This window comes from Mastomys coucha, unplaced genomic scaffold (genome assembly GCF_008632895.1).
Source record: "Mastomys coucha isolate ucsf_1 unplaced genomic scaffold, UCSF_Mcou_1 pScaffold14, whole genome shotgun sequence".
Lineage (NCBI taxonomy): Eukaryota > Metazoa > Chordata > Mammalia > Rodentia > Muridae > Mastomys > Mastomys coucha.
The window spans coordinates 101,635,505-101,646,659 of NW_022196896.1; the positions used below are offsets into that span (position 1 = coordinate 101,635,505).

Sequence of the window (11,155 nt, forward strand, 5' to 3'; positions counted from 1 at the left end):
ATATATATATATATATATATATATAATGTGTAGAGAAACCCAATGATGGAGCAATTGATGGTTTCTAGACCCATTGTTCTTTTAAGTAGAGAGCATTCCAAACCAGAAACCTAAGAGAAACATTTCATTATCCCGATTATCAAAGTGAACTACGTGAAACAAACCTGTTAGAGAAACGAAGCTTCCCCAGCTGTTAGAGATTCTTGGGGATTACAGTTAGGGGTCTGTCTATCAGGAGTAGGGGGAAAGAATCTAGAAAAACTTGCAGATCCGTGGGTTTTAAAGCCATTGATTCGATCAATTACAGATTGATTCAGGAAAAACACTGCAACTATACTGAACGTGTAAAAATCTTCTTTGGTTTTTAGTCCTTGAACTACTTACTGATTTAGCGTTTATGCTGTTACCTACTGTTAGTAATCCAAAGATAATGTAAAGTCTGCAGTGGATGGCCTGGAGAGATTCATGATGCCCTACGGTCTGGGAGAAGGCTGGCTGCTTTACTGAGTGTTCTATGGCTGTGAACAGACACTATGACCACCAGGTGGGGTGGGGTCAGGGGTGGGGGTGGGGGAATCTTATGAAGGAAAACATTTAATTGGCGGCTTGCTTAAAGTTTCAGAGATTTAGTTCATTGTTATCGTGGTGGGGTGCATGGTGGGACTAGCTTGGGTCCTTGAAACCTCAAGCCCACTCCCAATGACTCACTTCCTCTACCAAGGCCGCACTCACTCCAACAAGGCCACACCCTCCCAGTTCTTCCCAAGTAGCACCACTCCCTGATGACTAAGTATTCACATATATGAGCCTATGGGGGGTGGAGCGGAGGAGGGAATTCTTATTCAAACCACCACACTGACAAAGGGGAAACTTTCTGAGACCAGAGTGGACAGGGGAGGACCCAGGTCTTGGTGGGCTCTTTGACTGGGGTTACAACATGACTTAGCCTAGTGACTATTCTATTCTTAAGAGGAGAATAGTCAAGTGGTGACACATGCCTTTCATCCCAGCACTTGGGAGGCAGACAGGCAGATTTCTGAGTTCGAGGCCAGCCTGGTCTACAGAGTGAGTTCCAGGACAGCCAGGGTTATACAGGGAAATCCTGTCTCGAAAAACAAAACAAAAAAAAAAAAAGAGAGAGAGAGAGAGAGAATAGTTTTGTAAACTTTGTTGCTTTGTCCTTTTCTACTCCAGAACCTTTGTTTCTTCCCTCAGCAACTGCTATGCATATATTTTAATTACTTTGTGGCTTTGTGCACATGAGGCACAACTGTTCCGTCACTGAGCCATGCCCCTGATCCCCGGCCTTTTCAACTTTGAGGGAGAAGTCTGTTGCATATCACCAAGGATATTTTCCCAGTTGTGAGATTATTTTTTTATGGTTTCATATATGTTCATGTAATGCCCTGCCCATATTGATGGGGCAGTGTTAACTCCCCAAAGGATCATGGAGGGTCCATCTGGCTTTGTGGGTAGAGAACAGAAATGTGAACCACATTGAAAAATAAGTCAAATATTTTAATGCTCACTTTGTAATGTTTTTTAAAAACAGGGAAAAGATGATTCTGAGCCTTGTTGAACACCGGTTTAGGTTTCCCACTGTGCTTTGCTTTCACCCCTATTGCTAAGTAGAGACAAATAATACTTAGGGTCCTTTCTACGTTTTTACACTGTGTTCCCTCCCAATATATTTGGTGAAGGCTTGTGTGTGTGCCCGGGAGAGTTTGAGGATTCTATGTTCTTCCTTCCTTCCTCACACAATGGATGAAAATGGGAGTTGCAGACGGAGGTCCTATTATTGCACACACCAAGAAGCGCCAACTCTATGAAGAATCAAATGCGGTCTTTTCCATTGCTTTTTCTTTCCCTCTGCTGCTCTGGAAGGCCAGTTTCCAAGAAGTCCTCTAGAGGCCAGTGAATCACAGCTGCCTCCATCCTATTCCACAAAATAACAAACCAAGGGCAGAGGGCAGGGGAGGGGTTAGGACAACACACAATGTCGGTTCCTGCTGCTCTGTAGCCTGACCCCTTTCCTCAGTCCCTCCAAGTGTTTCTTCAGGCCCGGACCATGGGGAATGTGGGGTGCATGATGCTTGAAGCCTTTATTTTAAATATCTTGACTCTGTCCTTTGAAAGTGGGGAATGATTTTTTTTAAAAGAAATCACTTGGGGGCTGGAGGCTGTGGGTGATGGTAAGGATTCAGACCAGAGAGACTGCAAACCTTAACAGAACGCTAGAATTTCAGAGTTGAATGGCTTTTGTCCAATTTCATGTTTCAAAGGAAGGAGGAGAGACTCAGGGAGATTAAATGTCTTTCCGAGTGACCCACAGCACCTACTTACGTTAAATCTAGCTTGCTTTGAGGGACTGTGGAGACAGTGAAGGCCCAAATGGGTGCTGCAGAGGAGTGAAGCCAGCCCTCAGATTGCTACTTCCCATCCTGCAGCAAAGAAGAAATTGCAATTGTTTGTTTCTGAATCATTTAGCCTGTGTGATTTTATTTGTATGGTTTAATGAAGGCAAGTGACATACACGATGAGGTAGGGCATGATCAGGGTGTGTGTGTGTGTGTGTGTGTGTGTGTGTGTGTGTGTGTGCGCACATGCACGGTAGCACTCACACATGTTAGTGTATATATCTGTATTTTGAAGGATTTTATATCTTTCCTTCCCCAGAAAAAACAATGGGTAAAAGCGTGAGTCTCAAATTCAGGGATATGTACCCCAAGACTGACCTCAAGCTTGAAATTCTTCCACCTTAGCCTCTGGATTTCTGGGATTAGAGGTGTATATTGGCATACCTCTTTGGGGAAAGACTTTTAAAACCAAATTTGAGTACACCATGCTGAATATTCATTACCTATTTAGTAGAGGAACATAGTATGGAAAAAAGGTTCCTGGTCTGGGACCAAGCTAGGGAAGGTGTCAGAAGATCTGGTCTAGTCCCAGATCAGAGCGATGAGGCAGTCCCGTTTCTGGTCTCCTAAATTGACATTGTTGCTATGAAGACTGGAGTGGGATAACTTTCAGATTACAGTACAACAAGAAATCTTTGGAACTTTATGGTTCTGTGAGTAGTTAGTATTTATTGATTCTTAGTTTCCATAGTACATAAAATAGCAATGATTTAAACAAGGTAGACTGTATCGCTCTCCCATTAGAAGGTACATCTGACCTGGTAACTCTGCCCTCTGAGGTTATCAGGAGCCCATGCATCTTCTGCACTCTTGGTCTGCTAAGCTTAGAGTATTTCCTCATCCTCATGATCTAAGGTGTTTGGCCAGCACGTCCATGTTCTAAGCATCCGCATGAAGGAAGAAGGAGAAGCAGAAAGAGGACCCCCTTGTATTCATGAGCAGAGCTCAGAAGTGGTCTTCATCACATTCACTCAAAGCTTGGTGGCCAGAAGTTAGTAAGCTGATCATTCCTGGATGCAAAGGGTCTGAGAAGAGTTAGTGTTCACTCTGTCTGGCCATGCTACTCTTACTACAAGTTGTAGTTCACTGGTGAAGAGGAAGAAGATGTGGGGAACGACTATGAGTCATTGACATGAAAGCTCCTCTTAAGACAATATAGATGCCGGGATGGCCTGTTACTTCCCCTACTGTTAAGCAGATGTAGGGGATGATATCTTAGCCATGACACAAGGCTAAGTTGGAGGAATAGTGGTGGATCTCAGAGAGCCTGCCCCTCAAATTCTGTCATTCAAGCTGAAGGGTTTCTTGTAGTAGAATCCTGCCGGATGGTCCTTTATCTCTGCCCTCCATTGTTGATTCTCAAGCACAGTGGGTGATGGCAGCCATGTTTGTGCCATTTCTTCCTTAGTGAGTGTAGATGAACAGATGTGGACACCTGGTTTGCCCAGGGCCATCACAGTTCTCTCTTCCAGACCTTCAGAACTACGACTGAGAGACTGATGCTGATCATATGTAACTCACAGGCTTGATCTTGGGTCGTGTCAGCTCAGAGGTGGAGAGGGCCACCCTTCCTTGGAAGAATGAAAAATTAGAGAAAGCTGGTCTTTGTTGAGAGAAAGCAGCTTTCAAATATATGGAGGGGCCCTAGGAGAAGCGGAGGATGGGGGAGTAACTGGTTCCTGATTCTCTGCTACCAAAATGACTGTTTCTTATAAGCTGAAACACATTCTTATTTGTTAAGATTTTACATCGTGTGTATAAGGGAGCCTTTAATTAAGAAAAAAAAAAGGTTCCTCATCTGACAGTAAAAGATATTTCCTCCTCCCTCAACAAATCTTAAAATCTCATGTATCATCTTAACAGCTAATAGCTTGCAAATTTCAATTTTCTGCTTGTCACTAAAAGTGACAACTCAGGAGAGGCTATAGAAATTGATTTACCTAGCTAAAGTTATCCAAAGTAGGGAAGCTAAATAGGTCAGTCAGTGGAAGCCCAAAGCATGGCGTCTTTTTCCAAATAAAGCAGCCAGACATCCACCCAGGAAGCGGTGGGACGCAGCATAGCGATTCCAAAGGGATATGGAAAACAGCTCATCTTTGTCTTGAACTGTCTTCTTGCTACATCCATGAGCATGTGGATTTGGAGCAGATCATGAGTCAGTATTAGAAGACAACACTCACTATACATGTTTAAAGTGACTTCAAATCAAAAATAGACAAGTAAGTCAACAATTTCCTCAAATTGAATTGAAGAGCAAAGACTCGGATGAAAGAGAGTCCATGTTTTCAAATCTCCCTATATGAAATAGGAAATCCGCTAAAAGAATATATCAGGGCACGACTTCAATTAAGTGGAACCTAAGGCATTAGACCTTTTAATTATTGTTATTATTCCCACTTAAATCATGTCTATAACAAAACAAATTTGTCCCAACATCGTCCCTGATTTAGGTCTCTCAAACTTTTTTAAATTGACATTTGTTTATCTAGTCCCATCGAATTGGCCAAATAGTCCGTGCTCAGAGAGCTGGAAAGACTTGGGCCCTCTAGCACAGTGGCTTGCAAACCTTTGCTTCACATTGTAATTAGCTTGTAGAAATCCTCGTGTTAGGGCTGGAGAGAAGGTTCAGTCAGTAGTGTGCCTGCTGTGAAAATATGAGGACATGGGTTTCAGTCCCTGACAGTCATGTAGAAGCCAGGGGTGGTTGTGTATGTCTGTGACCCTAGCCTAAGGGTAGTAGAGGCAAGTGGAGCCCTGGAGCTTGCTGGCCAACCGGTCTAGCCAATCTGTGAGCTCTGGCTTTAATGAGAACCATTATCTTAAAAAGTAGAGAGTGATATTGGAAGAGATTTCACTCCAACTTTTGGTCTCTGTACCACTTTCCACACATGCAATATATACAACACACACACAATCACATACACATATACACACACACTCATACACACGTATACATATACTTTCTCACACACATGCACCCACACACTCAGATACATACACATATACACAGATACTCACCCACAGACACACACACAGACACAGACATGTACACATACACACACACACACATATACACACATACTCACACACATGTAACATATACTTTCTTGTCATCCTTGCGCAGGGGCCATGCTAATCTTCTCTGTATAGTTCCAATTTTAGTATATGTGCTGCTGAAGCAAGCACTACATATACTTTCTCACACACATGCACACACACACTCAGATATACACACACATATACACAGATACTCATACACAGATATTCACCACCGATACACACACACAGACACACACATGTATACATATACTTTCTCATACAGGTGCACACACACACTCAGATACACACATATATACACAGATACCCACAGACACACACAGACACAGACACACAGACACACAGACACACACACACACACACACACAGATGCCTAGGCTCTAGCAAATAAGAAGGAAAACAGAATCTATGGGTTGAGGCCTGGCCACCCGAAAGTTTCCAGATGATTCTCTGGTATGGTCAAGTTAAAAGTCAGAGCTCATTCATGGCTGCTCCTAGACGTGAAGAGACTGACCCAAATTGCTCCCTGGGGGACAAAGTTAGGTCTATAACCTAGGGCTTTCTAAAGCAGTGCAATCTTTCCCTACATGACTCCCAGGTTCCCAGCAACATAGGGCCAGCGTGTGCCCCCCCCCCCCGCCCCGACCCCTGGCTGTTAAGCCAGTGGTATCTCACTTTCACATGCTTTCTATTCACCTGGAGGTCTTCGGAACTTCCTTCAGCCTCATAGGTCTTGAGTGGGGTTGATACTGCTTTAGGCTATTTCAGGAAGCCATCAGCACACCTGCCTAGCACCACATACTGGGTTTGTACTCCTCTTCCATTGCTGTTCGTGGAAGTTTCTCTTTGTTTTTCCACCATGCTATTCTGTTCGCCTGGAAGGTAAGACTTACTGCACACAAACTGCCGTTTTTTGGCAGAGGACTCCTCCAGCCACGTGCTTTATGGGATAGCATTTGGCTATGTAGTTCCTGTGGAGCTTGTCTTGAAGCTCATTCCTGAGGGAGTGAAGGATGTGCTCCATAATGGGTAACACCGAGGAGGTTAAAGTTCCCTGACAAGGACCATTCGTTAGGTGGGAATCGTGTCTGAGCTCTGCTTATCGGCCTCCACATGTGGCTGGAGATGGAGAAGCTGACTGTCGAGGTAGAATGAAACCGGGGCACCTGAGGAAATCCAGGCCTAATCCTCTCCCATAAAACAAGGTGGAAGCTCAGCGGAAGGCTGAAATCTAAAAGCAGATGGCTGGGTTCCTCTGTGTGGGGCTGTAAGTGGGGAGGGGACCTTTGTGACAGAGTATTTGTAGATGTGGGGTATCCGGACAAGGCTGGTGCTATAAATGCTGAGCAAGCCATGGATTTTGTGATGGGAGCCCATCTCATGGTAACTGAAGCGAGATTGGGGGAAGATAGCTACTTTGCTAAGTGTTTTTCACATGCTTTTGGGAGCAACAAGGCTGGTTCCTTCTGCTGTGAGCACAAGGAACATGGTGGATGGAAGGCAGGGCTGCTAAGTGAGATCCTTGTAAGGGCTTCTGTTAGGGACAGACCGACTCTTTGGGTTGCAGAGAGGCTCTATGTGGAAGTAGGAATGGGATGGTGGTTGAGTTGTGGCTCAGCACCTTTTTTTTTTCTAAAGGATTGTCCTCTTGCAACAAAAGCAGGTGTACAGAGTTGCTGAGTGAAGCAGGTCATTCCTGTTCCAACAGGTTCCTTTACTATACGAGGCCACAGTCTTCTGCATGACACAGCCTGGTATTGCAGGGTTGCCCCATTTACTGGATAACAAGTGTAGGTAGGTAGGCTAACATCCTTCAGGGGACATCCCTGATCTTTTAAGGTTCTATCCACAGTCTTTTGTCTGACCCACAGAATATCTTTGATGGATAAAACACATTCCTTAGCATACAAAGGCCTAGCTAACTGGACCTTTGAAAACTGTTCTCTCTGGGGGAAAAGTACCATATGGACTATTTAGAAATCCATTTTTAAAATCCGAAGAGCCCTTTCTAATTGCAGTTTTGAAACAAACCCGCAGAGCTGTGTGCTTTGGGGGAGGGACATCTCTTTTGTCTCCAACTCCGAGGAACACATGCTCTCTGTCTCAAAGTGGGTGAATTAAGCAGGCAGATTTCTCAATTGTAGTTTAAGCTGAGTGGACCCTTTGGATTTTCCCGGAGTTTGTCGGAATTCTATTTCTGGGAGGCCTCATTGTGATCGAGTAAGACGAAAGGGGGAGGGGAGGGGAGAAGAATCAGAATGAGAAACACGTGAAGAGAAAACAGATGTCCCCCTGTCCCTGGCAGAGTGCTCATTTGTACTGTTCCAGTCTGGAGGGACAGTATTGGATGTGAACAGTAAACAGAAACAAGAAGGAATGGGTGGCCCCGGCCCGGAGCCTCACTGTGGGCTTGTCCCAAACCTGTAGAGTCTGGCTTCCGAGAGCTTCTGAGAGCTGCCTGTGTGCCTGGGAGGGATCCAGGAGTGAGCTCTTCTTTGGGACAACTGGAAAAGGCCCTCTTGAATCCCACCTGATTCTCAGTCATCTCTCTCTTTCTCTCTAGAATTTGCTTTCTGTTAGGTCTGGGAACAGGACAGAGGCTCACACCTTCCCCCAGCCTGCCCTTTTTCTGGCTCCCACTATTGACATTCAAAGCTCTAACTTCCTGGGCCTTCAGTCCTGGTGACCAGTTCAGTGAGACTTTCAATGTCTATTTGTGTAAGCCAGTGTGTAGGTCTCAACGCGTGGTGCCCAGACCAAAGGCATCGGCACTTTTTGAATGATGTTCCACTCCAGAAATAGAGAAACCCTTCTAGGCTAAGAACTCTGGGAGGGACCCACGCCCTCGAAATTGATCAAGTCTTCAGATTCCTGATAAATCCTGAGGCTGGCCCTTATGAGACTGCCCTTATGTAGAATTCAGCCACCGACAGAATTGAATTTCCCCATCTGAACTTGGAGTTCTGAAGCAGGTTAGTGGGAGAGGTACAGTTGAAGGGAAGGAGTAGCTGATTCCCCCTTTTGTTCCACTCTATGACTTTCTTTTGTCTGAGTGTTAGATCTATCCCGTGGCTACCACTAGTACAGTTGGCCTTGGGTAGTGATGCTAAATAAATGATGGACCTTTCCAGCATCTTTTTTTTTTAATTTTCTTTTTCCTTCTGTCACATGGTTTGGATGTGTCCCCAGGGCTGTCTTCTTTGGAGCTGTCCAAAATGCACAGTGCTAGTACACATGTACACACACACACACACACAGGGTGGGGGGAAAGGAGGGAGAGAGAGGAGGGGGAGAGGGAGGGAGAGAGAAGAGGGGGAGAGAGAGTGAGAGCAAGAGAGAGGGAGAGGGGAGACAGAGAGAGAGAGAGAGAAAGAGAGAGAGAGAGAGAGAGAGAGAGAGAGAGAGAGAGAGAGAGAGAGAGAGAGAGAGAGAGAGAGAGAGAGAACAAAGGCTTTTTGAGCTGGAGAGAAGCAGGCAGCAGACATTTTTATGAAAAACCTATTACATGTTACTCATGGAATTGCTTTCTGCATGTCTTGCCTGTAGACGCTTCAGTTGCAGATTAAATAGTTCATCTGTCTACTGAAATGAACTCCTCCTCCCTCTTCATGTTTGACTCAGTCATACTGTGTCAGTGATTCCTTCCATGAGCTTCATGAATGCTGATGTACACCTCATTGTGAGCACAGTGAATACTTCCTTGTTGGGTCTTGGGGTTAGTTTGGTTTTCTTGTGGCAAATATCTTTCAGGTTGCCCATGTGTCCTGAGGCTTCTAAGGAGTATAACTGGAGGAAGCCAGCGGCATCCTTTCTATTCCTCTCTCTCTCCTTGGCAGGAGTACAAAACTTAATCCCGACCTTCCTTGAATGATCCATTATGGTATGTAAGGGGCAGCAGCCACCGCCAGATAAGAAACCTCTTCTTTCCCTCCTACGTGCGGCCTCTCAGGTGGAGCCAGGAATCATACTGAGAGGCCACACTGCACTGCCTTTTGGAAATGATATTGGAAAGATTAAGTTATTCAAAGCTTTACCTGGTCCTCGCCAGTGTTGTTGACTCTGTTTTGCAGTGTGTCCTAATTTTCCCCAAGTCTTTTCTGAGTTTGGTGTAGTGGTTTGGGGAAAAAAAAAAAACAAAAAACAAAAAACAAAACGAAGAGACTGAGTATAAAACGACAGAGGGGATTCCCTGCTCCCATCCTCTGGTGACCTCTGTGGGACAGGGAGGGAAACACTTTCTGTTGAGTGTCCTACCATCCAGGAAGAAGTCCTCAGACGGCCACTGACTGGATCCTTCCCTCATGGGAGCTGGGGAAGCATCACGGGCGAGGGGAGAGAGACTAGTCGGGGAACTAGCCCCAGGCTGTTGGACAAGGTGACCTTACATGTTACACACATTTGGGTACCGAAAAGGGACCAAGCACTGGAGTTCAGGCAGAAACAATGGGCCAAGTCTAAAGATGTACAGGATCAGAGATTGGGCCCGAGCTTTGAAGGCGGGACTGGAGAGTATAGAGTCTATGAGCTGGGGTCTGCATTCATGATGCTGTCTAACTGTTCTGGTCATCTCCCGAGTCGCTCTCTCTACTGATCCATTTTCTCCAATGCCTCCACTTACCCACCCCTCTTCCTCACCTCCCTCCTTCACCTGTCCTGTCCTGTTCCCAAGGAGATGAGCCCATGCAAAACAAAGCAAAGCTGTATAAACTGAGCTTTTTTGTTTATCAGACAAATCAAATCCACATCAGGAAATTAAACCCAATGTTTGTGAGCTAGAGGGAGGGGAGTTATTTTTTTTAAAAGATTTATTTATTTATTTTATGTGTATGAGTACCCTATAGCTGTACAGATGTCCATGAGCCATCATGTGGCTGCTAGGAGTTGACCTCACTCGCTCCGGTGTAATACACTGTAACTGTCTTCAGACGCACCAGAAGAGGGCGTCAGAACTCATCACGATGGCTGTGAGCCACCATGTGGTTACTGGGATCCGAACTCAGGACCTTCGGAAGAGCAGTCAGGGCTTTTACCCGCTGAGCCATCTCACCAGCCGGGAGGGGAGTTATTAATATAAACTTTTTGTTTGTTTATTTTTTGTGTGCTTGTGTGTAAACAATTAAGGGGGTTTTGGTGTGATTATACCATTAAGAATAAAACAGTGAGATGGTAGGTCTGAGTTCTATTGGTTAAAACAAGTGCCACTGCCTGTTGGCTTGAGAAAGGGCATTTGATTTCATGATGGGTGGTTGTGACCCAGTGTGTGGTTGTTGGGATTTGAACTCGTGACCTTTGGAAGAGCAGTCAGTGCTCTTACCCGCTGAGCCATCTCACCAGTCTTGGCTTGAGAAAGGAAGCACTAGGTTGGAAAACTCATCGGATTGTTCCAAAGGTCATAATGGGTTACCGATTTTAGCTCATCCAGAGGGCATTCTTTTTCTACTTGAGTGAGTTGCTGCTGGCTCTGGTATCATTTGCTTAATGAAGGCAGGGAAGGCGATAAGGGGCCCAAGGAAGGTGAGGAGCGGGGCATATTCTCCCAGCTCCTTCCTGCTGGGATGATGTGCACTACCTGCAATGCCCTCCCCAAGGCAGCCTTCTCTGCTCAGCTTGTCTCTCGTGGGTCTGGTACCTCCCTTCCCCATCAGTTCAGGATGAGGGGTGGGGCATAGGATGAGGGGCGG

The 11,155-nt window shown here is 45.5% G+C and overlaps 1 non-coding gene across 1 annotated transcript; it reads right to left on the reverse strand.

The window, feature by feature from the left end:
• Positions 1 to 5,501: 5,501 nt before the first annotated feature.
• On the reverse strand, positions 5,502 to 5,603 carry LOC116089532. The gene has a single exon (XR_004118337.1). It is a non-coding gene; the product is annotated as a U6 spliceosomal RNA (small nuclear RNA).
• Between the last annotated feature and the right edge of the window lie 5,552 nt (positions 5,604 to 11,155).